The sequence below is a fragment of the Stegodyphus dumicola genome, chromosome 6 (genome assembly GCF_044657685.1).
Source record: "Stegodyphus dumicola isolate Sdum_Otavi_A_Nest chromosome 6, ASM4465768v1".
In the NCBI taxonomy this organism is placed as follows: Eukaryota; Metazoa; Arthropoda; class Arachnida; order Araneae; family Eresidae; genus Stegodyphus; species Stegodyphus dumicola.
In genome coordinates, this window is record NC_140773.1 from 190,556,069 (window position 1) to 190,568,805 (window position 12,737).

Consider the following 12,737-nt stretch of genomic DNA (forward strand, 5'->3'; position numbering starts at 1 on the left):
TTTCGTAATTCTCATTTTTAAATTTCATAGTATAGATAAAAAGAGGCAAACCATTTACATGTATGGTCACATAATAATGTATGAATAATTGCATTTAGGGTGATTAAAAAATATCTGACAAATATGTAAAGGCAAGTAGAGGGGACTAAAGTAAGCAGAATTTGTAATAGAATATTTGTGCTGAAAAAATTGCTGATTATCTAAAACGATCTGTCATATGGAGTAAGAATAAAACTTTGGTATGACTGGGCAAAAATTGTTAAAATTATACATTGTATCATTCCAATGATATCTTATGGCAATTATGTGCAAGGTGCTGGCGAACAATGGATAAAAGAATTCTGATGACATTAATTATAATTTCGTAAATTGTTAGTGGTATCCTTCCCTACATAAATGCAGAGCTTAATGATATGCTTACATTCATGGTACTGCAGCTATTCAAAGGAGGTACAGGAAATGATTTCCAACTACCTCATTTGAGCAGTTGCTCCATTTCCATCAATTCTAAAGAAATCATGTTTTTCTAAATTGATCAGTTTAAATACTGCTAATGCCAAATGCTTAATTTACAGCTAAGCTGTGCTTCAGTAACTACTTAATAATTATTATGAAATACTGATTATGATTAACCTAGACAGAAAGAAATACAGTTGCAATTCTATTTAGCATACAGAAGACCAAAGCTTTTGTCTGTTATCAGGGAGTGTTTTCATAATGGGAATGTTGGTTTCCTGTTTCAAGGCTCTGGGGATTCAGGAAATGCTTGTTAATAGGGGTTAAACTGTATATACAAAAAGATGTGCTGATAAATCCATAGACTGACATTTGTTTAATTGAAGATTAGGAACGAAATAACAAAAGATGTGCTGATAAATCCATAGACTGACATTTGTTTAATTGAAGATTAGGAACGAAATAACAAGGTAGATTTGCAAGAGCTATTATAATGAAAAATATTGAATGTAAAGTGTTACAAAAATAAAACAAAAGAATTTATTGGCATTTTAATGTATTAGAACATAAGGCCTTTTTTTTAACCCCAAAAAAATTTTCATGAAAGTATGAATTCTGGTCAGTTGCATTAAGAAGTATTTTTGCCTCCAGACAAGTATTTTCAACTGTTGAACTGTTCGGGCTTCCGAATTTTTCTTTTGCAACAAAGGGAAATTTCATAAAAAAAAAAAAGAGTTGAGAATAAGTAGATGAAATTGTAAAAATCATAAGTGTCTCTTATTCTGGAAGATATTGCTATTTCTTAGGATTGAAGAGTTATTTTAATTTCACCATTAGATGAAACTTTCATGACAGACAACAGCAACCCATCAATCTCTGTGGAAATTCACCAAAAACTTCTGTTTTAGCTACTCAAAAAGGTACCATCATCATCATGGCAACACTAGATTGCATGTTGCAGAAGTTATGCTGTAAAATTTGAAGAAATTGATACAGAGAATCCTTCAGCAAGTACCATATGCTCTAGCCCTTCTTTAGATTTTGATTTGTTCTAGGTGCAGAAAAATATTTTCATTAGCTGCCAAAAACTACTTTACAATTTGTTTTTGAGAAAAACCATTTCTGTAAGGAAGGTGTCAGAATTGTCAAAACGTGGCACACGTTTGTGCAGAGTAATAGTTACTGTATCATATGCAAAGAAAGTTTTCTTTCAGTAATGAATGTTCTTTTTAATTTATTATTTTTTCAAATAGGTCATGACATTTAGGTGTAAGTATATAAGCATTAATTCAAAAGTTCTATTTATTTTATGTGCAGTTCAGAGGAACTTTATACTATCAACTGTTACAGAAGTTCAAAAATTTATGTCCCCCTTTTAAGTTTTATTTATTTTTTAAGTGAGACATATGCAGTTCAGAGGGACTTTATACTATCAACTGTTACAGAAGTTCAAAAATGTATGTCCTCCTTTCTTATTTCAGAATTATATGTCTTCACAGATACATTTTGCAGAATAATGATTTTTTTTTTTTTTTTTTTTTTTTTTTTTTTTTGAACTATTGCAATGCTAAAATGTTCTTGTCCATTTGGTAATCGAAAATGTACCTGTATGTCTCTCAGTTTTAGTGTTTTATTCTTTAGTTGAGGCAGATATTGAAGAAATAATGGCTGATGAAGAACTAAATGAGGATGAGTTAGGTAACATGATTCATGAAACAAATAAACATGCTGAAGACAATGATTCTGATGAAAAGCAATCTGAACCAGTTGCGTTCACAGCAAAAGTCATCAGCGTAGGACTTGAATTGAGAAGAAAATTATATCCTGTGGGTAAAAAAAGTATTTGCACACCTACATTTTTGTTTGCAATTCATAAAAAGAAGCATTGAGAAATAAAAAAAAAAAAATTGTTTTGCCAAATCAGAATAAGTTTAATCATTCAAAACAAACAGAAAAATTACAATAATATAAATAACAATGCTTTTTTGTAACAAAATTAAAATATCTCGTATCAAAAAAGTATTTGCACACCTGCATGAATACAAAAGAAATAAAATATATAAGCAAATTTCAAATAACTAATATTTAGTATGCGTTTCTTTAGCATCTATTACTGCTTGTAATCTTGCTGGCATTGATTTAATTAAATTTTCTCTAACAGTAGGGTCAGTATTCGACCATTCTTCAATAAGGGCTTGTTTAAGGGCAGATTTGCTTGAAATCTTCCTTTTTCTGTCACAGTTCTTTGGATGACTGTCAAATAATAGCATAAAAATGCAAATTTGCTAAAGTTGAGTTGAGTGTGCAAATACTTTTTTGACATAAGCTATTTTAATATTATTGCAAAAAATGTTTTTTATTAATATTATTGCATTTTTTGTAATTAATTTAAATGAATAAGCTTATTCTATTTTTTAAATGCCAATTTTTGTATTTCTTAATGCATTTTCTTATAAATTGTGAACAAAAATGTATGTGTGCAAATACTTTTTGTACCCACTGTAGTAATCAGTTTTTACAATATGACACGAATGTTGAACGAGCTGTCCGACGGGAGCTTAGTAAGTGCTTAAACCAATGTGAGGAGGTTTACAAAGAAATATGAAAAAAAATCTAGGCAGTTGTTATTTACGGATTTCACTACAGTCTTGTCAATCTAAGATCTTCCCTAATTCCTCGACCATTGAAGCAGAATCTTATCAAGAACACTCAAGTGACGAAAGTGAAATCATACCAATCAAGAAGAAAAGACTAATAGTTCATGAAAGTGATGACAGTGAAACTTCTAATAACTTTTTTGAATGATCTTATATTTTAATGTAAAATAAATTAAATGTGTACTTATATTACCTACATATATTTGTTATTTTATAAATGAAGTATAACGTTATTTATTTTAAGATGTCTTACTTTTGTTTTATGTAAATAATAACTAAATTATGCTCAATTAGTGTCTTTTTCGATTTACACGGTTTTACATAGCAAAATTGAAGATTTCGGTTTACACGATTTTGTGCGGAACCTACCTTCCGTGTAAATCGAGGGATAGAGGGGTGTATCTTTAATTGAATTTTTTAAATTCCCGTTTGCTGATAGGTCCTTGATTTTATTTTCATTAATCGTCCATAAAATTACTTAATTTCCATTGGCAGAAGTGTATACGAAACCTGTCGAGAGTAGAAAAGTAGTTGATAACGTTGCTATGACATTCGTTATGATTTATTTAACGGTAGTGAATGGTTTAATGTGGGTTAGGTGTTGTCAAGTATAACAAGGATGCAGTAGATCAGAATAATTATCCAGCTGCTCTTGACAGTACCTGATTGACGGATATACATTACCATTACTAGTACGACGTGGCTTAAAGCGAAAAAAATAACGGAACTAGATTACATAATTAAGTCAATAAGCATTTGTGTGCTAAGAGAGGAAAAGTAGTATTGTAAGTTAAATTACCGCCAGAGTTATGAACGACACCATCGTAAGTACTACTTTAACAACAGACAAACTATATATATAACGAAGAATGTTTGTTTGTATGTTTATTCGCGATTAATTCAGTCACTAGTATAGCAATCGTCACCAAACTTTCTAAAATTCTTTTCAGGATCCTGGGAAAAGTTGACGTCCACTTAAAAAAAAAAAATTCTGAAAGGTTTCAGATTTTAAATAACGTCCAAAGGCGCGTCTTTTTAACGTTTTGTGTGTTACCTTTATTTATTAAATTTCATGTTCTTTGCACTTAAACCATAAAATTCAGCTCAACGTTAATGTCGCAAAATAATTTTAAAATGAGCATATCTTTAGAATTTCCAATACACAGTTCCGCGCGCTGGATGTAAAAAGGTTTCTTTTTCCCTGTGGAGTGTTGTCATTGCTCGCTTTTAAATCCTTGAGTTTGTTGATCAAAAACTCATTGAAGTTTTACAAAATACGAAATCAATGATAAAACAAATTCCAAATTTGGGCTTTCAGATGCTCATATTCGCAATAGGATTACGTCATTCAAAATTGGTGGTTCTAAGTACCGTTGTTTTTTCGCCCAACGCTAGAAACGAAACATTTATGCAGATTCTTCATTAGTTAATTTCTTCAAATATAATACAAGGCGATAGTATTTGGTGGCAACGATTTGAAAAGTGATACAGTCTTTTAAAGTTTTCAACGCAAAATCCTAAAACGAAAACAATAGTCCTTTAGGACAAAGCCCCTTTGGACAAAAAAAAAGTAAAATCAGAGTTATTCATTGAAAACTCTGAAAACACTAATTTACTAATTTTCGCAGTCATTTTTCCGAATGGCAACAATCTTGCACGTTGGAGATAAAAATGCTTTATTTCGAAAATTTTGCTACTGCTCGCTTTCAAATCGTAGAGATTGTTATTAAAAAATTTAAGTTTTACAAAATCTATATGTATAAAGAAGAATGCCTGTTTGTGTGTTTGTTTATTTGTTCGCGTTATTGATTTCTGATCAATTATGATCAATTTTTTGCCACATTTAATCGACTAAAATTGATTATATGTGAAGTATTGGATGGAACTTGAGCTTATACGATCATTTGATTAGACAGACGAAAATCATTAAAAACTGCGTGCCATTGTTGCTGATATAATGAGAGAGAATTAGTTTATTTTTCGATCGAAATTTTTTATGTGGGTTCCATATCGCATCAGACTGAAAATTGTCTGACTATGAATCGTATTTTTTTGCATCGTTATTAGAGAAGGATGACAGCGGAATCGTTCTCTTTGTTGTTAGATACATTACTTTTAATCTAACTTAACTGACGTCGGGTACTTTCGCTAGTTATATAATAAATACAAGATCAATGGATATTTAGGCGGCACTGTACACCTGTTACTTAGCCTAAGTGAAGTATAGCGATAATGAAATATTCTGAAAATTTAGTGAATGTAACATATAAATGCAGAGCGATCTGGTGTGACTGGTAGAATACAGTGTTAACCAGATGGTTCTTATATTATATAGACAACTTTAGGATCGTAGTTTGCGGCCCTCCTAAGATTGAAACAAACTGTTGGTATTTAAAAAACGCCATATGTGTAAAACGCAATGGAAGGATGTTTGCTTTCATATACTTTTCTGTAATCCTTATTCAGTAAAGAATGCAATTTTTTAAAAAATAAAAAAATTATTTATTAGTATGTGCAGCAAAACTATTATCAGATACTTTTATGAACATTTCCTTGGCAAATAAACGAGAAATTCGGCTGATTTCGTGCCTGGTAACAGTAAATTGCTGAATAGTGCAAGAAATTCAAACTATGCGGATCCTTCAAAGTTTCCTGAATCATCACTTATATCTTGCATTTCTTCAGAACTCTGGAGTATAGGACAGTTAGGTATTTCATCCTTGAGGAATGCCAGGAAAGATATACATAATCCGAAACCATACTTTCGGAAACATGAAAATGGAGGCATACAGCACCTGTGTTTCTTTCCGAATGGAAACTGACGGCAACATTCTGTAAAAAACAAAAGCGTCAGTTTAAAAGAATTCACCTGTTGCTCCTCTTCTTAAAGTTTGATAAAATACTGGGTATTATTCCTACTAATCTAATAAGGAAGAAGCAAAACTTTTTTTTTCGACTTAATTGGAAGTGACTGTCATATGCAATTACACCAGTTATTTAATGCCCCCCTTTCCACGACAGTTTTTGCATTTCTGACTAGAAATTAAGAGTACGATCAAAACGTTAATTTTAAAGTTTTTTTTTTTTTTTTTTTTTTTTTTTTTTTTTTGAAATAGAGAGTTATTTTAATCTGAAGAATCTTAAGATGGTTAATTCCTCTAATTATGAGAATAATAACAACGGATGTTTTTAAATAGAATATCTTTATTTACCTTCGTTATGGACTGCTTTTGAAAACTAAAGGATACTGTTGGAGAAGTTAAACAAGAATCAGCCTAATATTTAATAATTTTCCAGCACTAGTTTCCGTGGTTCTGTAGTTAAATTTGTTGTTTAACTTCTCCAATAATCGTTATTCGGCGAATTATTTTAACCTAAATTAAAGGATATTGAAAGGAATATAACATATTGAAAATTTGTTAAAAACAATTCGTAACAGAATAATTAATAACTTAAATTACCATGTTTGCCAATCGGCTAATCTCAAACTGGTGAGTTTAAAGTGAAATTTATGGAAATTGAAAAAACATGAACTTCCCTGAATAAGTCTTTCTTTGATATTGTGTATGGTTACCTTTGATAGAAATGAAAACATCCCAAATTAATTTCATCCAATTTATTAAAGTGTTGATTATTTCTTGTGAACTGCACCACATTCTTCTGAAAGTACTCCTCCCAGAACCTGAAGCTTCAGTGAAAATATTTTCATATAGTTTAGCGGTTTAAGGCATTCCGCAGATGATCATTCGGTTCGAATATGCTGAGTAAATTAGGCAATTCATTGGAGTAATATCTTCTTTTTTTAAATAGTCTGACATCAGAAATGCTCGATGCGGACGAGCATTGTGAGCCATTTGTCTAGGTCAATAGAGGCTACGACAGTTTGAAGATTGAAGACCAACTAATTCTTCTAGACGCTTCATGTTTCTTCAAGCCGACAGTAATGGTCTTCGAATGCAGTTGTTGCTACTGCCCGTCTTTGATCAGGCTCTCTATTAACTCTTGAGTCTATCAAGTAACCGTTACTTTTGCCCTTCACTTGAATGATGTCTTTAAGTCATAACTAATATATACTGATCACTGTCAGAAACAACAGTAACTTTAAACAGTACTACATACATGAATTCCAAGCTCGAGTCCATTGTGAAACTCGCTGTCAGTCACCTAATTTGCATATGTGATGCGCTAATTGGAGCGCAGTAGTCCAGTTTTGCATTCTTTTGCAGTTAATTAACGCATTATTACGAAATTCAACCGCAATACGATTTTAAAATTGGGAAAAAATAATTGGAAATAACCTCCCTCAAGTTTAAACCCAAATAATGTTTATAAAACTGGAAAAACCGATAATAATAGTACTAAAAATTTTATCCTATTTTTCAATATCTATTAACATTAATTTTATTTTAAACTATTTAAGACCCTATTGTTGGCGAATAGGAGATCGGCAGAAATAAATTGTTAAAATAGTCACTTTGAATTTAGGCCACACCCTAATTTTACGTCTTAAAATTTCGAATAAAAAATGTGGCTTAAATTTGAAGTAAAACAAAAACAATAATATAAATAATGATATCATCAGATTTTGGATGAAAATTTAATCAGTGTATCATAAACCTTTTTAATTTTGACGAGTAGTGTCGAAGGACAACAAATTCACAAAGGAAAAGAGCCACCTTTCAGATTTTTGAAGTATGTACTAATATGGGTTTTATCTGTGTGGCGTCATCTTTAGATGATTGGGTAGTTTGATTCTCAGTTTTTTTTTTTTTTTTTTTTTTTTTTTTTTGGGTATTCCCCAGTTTAGACTAAAATTCTGTAATAGATCGCCAGTTAAATTCTTCGCTTCGCCTCAACACAATTAAAAAAAAAAAAAAAAGAGGGAATTTAATAATATTTACAAATTAAAAAAAAATTATCTCATAAAATAGGTAGAATCATTGTAGTGAATTAAGAAATGAAATAAAAGTGTAGAAAAGTTCTTGAAGGAAATTTCAGTATTTTCTTCAGAAATTCTTTCATAAATGAATAACGAAACTGATCAGGATTAACAATTTTATATGTTTTTACCTTAAAAATTAATGTTCTAGGAACTCAGAAAATTTTACATTGGAATGGCATTTTGAAATTCTGGAAAGTCGCCAAATATTGATATAATTCAGATGATTAATTTACTTTGCTTAAAGCATTTTAACAACTAATCTTTTATGCATACTCTGCGCAAAGAAAAAAAAATCGACATTTCTGCAATCTACTGGGCCGATTGACGAATAATGGCATGAGCAGAAAAAAAGGAGCATTGTTCATTCTTTCAAATAATTTTAACAAAGTGCATAATTAATATTTGGCGTTATTATCCCTTATAAAAATATGCTATATTACAAAAAGCTCAAATATATAAATTCACGCATATCATGAAGACATTTTGAATAAAAAGATTTCTTGTAAGTATGCCTAGAAATATATCTATTTTAAGGTGATGGTAAAAAATTTATAGGTTATAATTCAAAAAGTTGTTCGTTGTATAAATATTAAAAAAAAATACAAATTTAAAAAAATAAATCAGAAAATATTTGAGAATATTATTTGGATTGAATCTAAATTTCGAATTGTGAAAGAAGGAATCAAATAAGTTTAATAAAAAAAAAGAGATTTAATAAATATATAACCAAATTCAATTAACATCGAGGGGGGCTAAAACTTTGAGACCTAATTTTTTAAAAACTGCTTGTGCGATTTGGCACTTTGGCATAATTTGAGTCCTAGAATCCAAATATAGAAAAAATCGGTATGTCATTTCAGAAAATGTCCGATTTTGTGTCCAAATACCTATGTTAGAACAATGCTATATATAAATCTAATATATATCCTAAGTCGGGCTTCCGAAATATAAAAAATGCAAATTAAATTTCGTGAGTCGACCCAGTAAAATGGGAGATACAGAACTTTCCCATTTCCTTTTGTGTAGAGTGTACGTTTCTTATGTTCATTTTTAATGGTAACGAAACTAATGTAAAACTGGACATCAAGTCATTAAAATATTAAACTATTATTTTTTTCAAATCTTGTTGTAGTAATGCTAATTACTTAACATGAAATGTATTCGCGACCCTTGTAAAGTTGCTTACGAAGCCGCAAGTGGCCTGCGAGCTGCTAGTTCTACACTGTTGCAGTAGGCAATAATAATATAGTAATTTTTAGTCCCAATTTCCATAAAATTTCAAGCATCTATTATACTTCTGTCAAAATCCATTACAAGAAAGTTTTAACAGTATTATTACTATTCCTGTTAATTACAGTAATTGTAACTTATTTAATTATAGTAATTGTAGTGTAAATAGCAGTTGTAACTTCATACCTTTCACAGTATGTGTAATGACCTTACGGATTAATAAGGCACCATAAGGAAAACGACACCAACATTTATTAAAAATTAACTTTCAAAGAATAATGAAAAAAAATTAACATTTAAAGAATAAAGGCAAACTCGGAGCACTACCTCGCTCCTACAACATAATTAACCTACCACCGGCCTCCTCTGAGGCTAATATGCAACTGGCCTCTCTCACTTGCTGGGCTCTGCCAGGCAGCTGATTGGCTCACCGCTGCCAGATACATGACACCCCCCCCGGTAAGATTGTGCTACGCCAAAGCGAAGCAGAATCTGAAAACTGAACCAGCAAATACAAACTTAAATTGTATACTCCACATACCAAATTAATTCAAAATATATGAACATGTATACATGATGTAATAACATACTTTGAAATAAATGCAATAAACATTCATCTCACAACAGATGAACAGATGGCTTGATACAATACCGGAGTTCTGTAATAAAACATATATGTAATACTATTTCAAAACACACTATTATAATGCAATATTAAATGGAAACCAGTAATTTGATTTTCAAAACAGATGGAAAGTAGCTCTCGTACAATTCCGGAACAAAAGAAAGTAACTAATGCAAAGTTTTAAAACATATTAGTTCATACTTAGTTCCCACCTATTTCATTCACCCACTAGTCTTGAAAGACCATCTGCATTTTTTAATTGTGCACCAGGGCAATGAGAAATATGAATATTATAGCGCTGAAGTGCCATTGCCCACCTCTGTAATTTGGCTGAATGCGGTGCCAATTTATACAAATATAATAATGGACTATGGTCTGTGATCAGCTCGATATTCGATCCAAACACCCAACACTCGAACTTTTTTAATGACCACACAACGGCATAAGCCTCGCGTTCAATAGTTGACCAGTTCTGCTGAGTTTTCGAAAGTTTTTGACTGGCAAAGCTGATAGGATGCAAACTGCCTTTGCTGTCTCGTTGTGACAAGCAAGCACCAACACCATATGAACTAGCATCACACTGTATGGTGTAAGGTTTTTCTGGTTCTGGAGTGTACAGTTTTGGTGCTTCACACAGTCGACGTTTCAGTTCTTTAAATGCTGATTCCTCAACATCAGTCCATGGAATTATCTCAGGAATTTTCTTTTGCGTAAGCTCCGTCAATGGGCGAGCTATTTCTGCATAATTCTTTATGTAATTATGATAATAGTTGAATAAGCCTAATGCACTCTTTAGAGCAGTCTTTGTTTTAGGACTTTTTATAATTTCAATGGCTTGTAATTTTTCAGGATCAGGTTGATGTCTTCCAGCTCCTATTATATGTCCTAAATACTTTATCTCCGAACGTGCAAAAACACATTTCTTCACGTTCACCGTAAACCTGAGCTCACTTAATGTAGTTAGCACAGCATCTAAATGTTTGAGATGCGAATTCCAATCTGGTGAAAAGATAGCAATATCATCAATATATGCTTTGCAAAAATCACTGTGTTTTCTTAAGGCATCATTCATCACTCGCTGAAAAGTAGAAGCTGCATTTTTTAATCCAAAAGGCATCACTTTCCAACGATATTGGGAACGATGTGTCTTGAATGATGTTAAATCACGACTTTCTTCTTCTAAAGGTATTTCCCAGTAACCTTTCAAGACATCTAAACAGGTGATAACATTCGCGTGTCCAATTTTATTGATTAGATCAGTCACATTCTCCATTGGAAAATCAACAGGCTTGGTTACTTGATTCAACAACCTGAAATCAATACATAACCTCATACTTCCGTCTTTCTTGGCAACACATACGACCGGGTATGCTATTTCAGCTTCACTTGGCTCAATAAGACCCAAGCTCTCCAATTCCTCGATCTGTTTATCTACTTCAGGTTTCAAAGATTCTGGGATCTTATAGATATATGGCTTTTTTCTTTCAGCTCCAGGTAACAACCGAATTCTATGTTCACCAACGCTGGCTATTTGGATCTCCCCAGAAAATAACGCGATGTGCTTGAGTAAGAGCTCGTGTAATTCCTTTTGTTTGTTATCCTCTAAATGACTAATATTCACCTCGATGTTCCTTTTAGTTACTGCGCAATCTCCTTTATTTGGAGTGGTATGAATTTCCCCAAACTCAGAATCATCTTCAAATATCACTCCCACAGTTTGTGCTCGAACATGAAATTTTCTTATTTTGTTCACATGAACATGCCTCACACTCCCATCGGGTAATTTAACTTTGTAAGAATGAGGATTTACTCTTTCAACAATTTCACCTGGACCTGTCCACCTAGCATATAGCTTGTTGCTAGAGTCTGGTATAAGTAAATATACTAGATCACCATTTTAAAATTCTTTCAAACTTTTGCGACGGTTAAAATAATATGCATAAGCTTCTTGTTTTTCCGCGGCAGATAAAGAAGCGAGCTCAGATGCTTTCTCTAAATTTATCTTTAATTCTTGTAGATAATCAACTGCTGAATTACTCAGATTAAGAGGTAATGGTATTTCACCGGACCATGATGATTTTAACACAGCTAAGGGACCTCTAGCTTCACGACCGTACATAAGCATAAATGGAGATACACCGGTAGTGCAATTTGTAACTTCACGATACGCAAAAAGTAAATAAGGTATGTGCTTGTCCCAATTAACAGGATCTGTGCGAATTACATGATGTAACATTTGTTTAAATACTCGATTCCATTTTTCCACTGAGCCGTTTGATGCTGGGTAACCAGGTGTCGAAAAACGAGGATGAGTTCCTAACCTTTTTTCGAATTCTTGAGTTAATTGTGAGGTAAAATTAGTGCCTTGATCACTACAAATTATTTCTGGAATACCGGTTCTCATAAAAATATCTAAAAGAGCCTCACAAGTAGCTTTAGCAGAAAGACTTTTTAAAGGTATGACTTCTGGCCATTTTGAATTGAATGATTATCTATCAAACACAAACAATATTTATGTTTCCTTCCTGAAGGAGGTGAAATTTCACCAATAATATCTATATTTACCGTATGAAAGGGATATGGCGCGCGAACAATAGGAGTAATCGGAATTTTATCCGATTGTCTTTCCGGACTTTTTAATTGACATCTTTCGCATGTTCTACAATAATTTTCTACATCTCCAAAGATGTCCAAACATATCCAAATATGTTCGGCCAATAAAATGAAAGCTTAATTCTTTCTTTAGTTTTCCTCATACCTAAATGATTTCCGAATATGGAATCATGAGCTAATTGAAGGACTTTATTTCGGTAATTCTCGGGCAAAA